Below are 1,355 nucleotides of genomic sequence, written 5' to 3' on the forward strand. Positions count from 1 at the left end.
ACACAGGCACAACCAAACCATACCATGAATGACCTCAAAATCCACCATATCCAACAACAAAAGATCAACTACAGTATCAAAACCATTAGTAGTAACAACACAAGACCTGTATACCCGATCAACTACTATGGAATCTCAAACTGGTGTAGAAAAAAAATAGGAACTTCAAGCAAATCACGAGGCATACTAAAATGCAAAGACAAATATAAATACACATAAGAATATCTAGCATACTAATTTAAAAACATGACAGAATATATATATGACAGACTGAGATAATACCTATAATCCCCACCTCAGGCTACCTAACCCTCGCTTCTCACTGGTTGCGTGGGTGGTGGAGCCACCAATGCCGGAACCATGGCACCAGTACCCTACTATGGCATACTGCTCTGTGACCTAGGGAAAAACTTCACAACATGCTTCAAATCCACCCATGTATAATAAGCCCTTGGCTAATATGATACTTTTCACTGGAACTCTCTCTGTTGACCTAAATAACTACCTTGATAACTCTTTATTGAAGGAGCACTAACCGGAGCTAGATGTGCATTTTTTTCCAGCTGCTCGTGGCAAGGTCCATAAGCACTATGGCTGCCTAAAGCACCATAGGTGACTCATTTAGCTGACTCAACCAGCTTGATAGGATGACCTCTACCAAAGGAACCCGTGGCTCCAGATGAGGCACCACTGAATCCTCCAAAATGACGGAGCCTTATGTCAAAGGTCATCTCCTTTACCTGGCCTCGCATGCTCTTGATCCACCTAGCGATCTCCACTACTATAGTAAAAGAAATATCATCCCCGGTATCTCTGGCCATTTGAATTCTAAGTCCATAGGTAAGACAATATATGAACCTCCGCATGGCATGACAAATCCATAAATCTAATCTCATACTAAGGCATCGTAATGATACCCTGCTGAAGGTGCACAAATTGCCTATAGGGATTTTTGTCTAAAATTTCATAAAGTGAATTTTTGAATATTGAACATCAATTCGGAGTCAGATTTGAGTGAAACTAGTATTGTTGGAATCGTAATTGAATGTGTTATCGGATTTTATAAGTTTTGCTGTGTTCCGAGGTGTGGGCCTGAGTTTGAATTTTTGTTGACATGGGGCTTTTAATTAAGGATTCGACCTTTACCGCTTGGGTTTTTTGCCTTTGGCATCGTTTGATGTTCTTGAGTTGCTTTTGGCTAGTTTCGAGCCATTTAAAGGGCGGTACGCGTGGGATGGAATTTTTAGAGTATTGGTTGGCTTGCTTGATATTGGATTTGGCTTGCTTAAGGTAAGAATCCTATCTAAACTTGGTTAAGGCACAAGTCTCCTGAATTATTTATGATAGCTACGTGC

The sequence above is a fragment of the Nicotiana tabacum genome, chromosome 22, assembly GCF_000715075.1.
Source record: "Nicotiana tabacum cultivar K326 chromosome 22, ASM71507v2, whole genome shotgun sequence".
Classification (NCBI taxonomy): Eukaryota; Viridiplantae; Streptophyta; class Magnoliopsida; order Solanales; family Solanaceae; genus Nicotiana; species Nicotiana tabacum.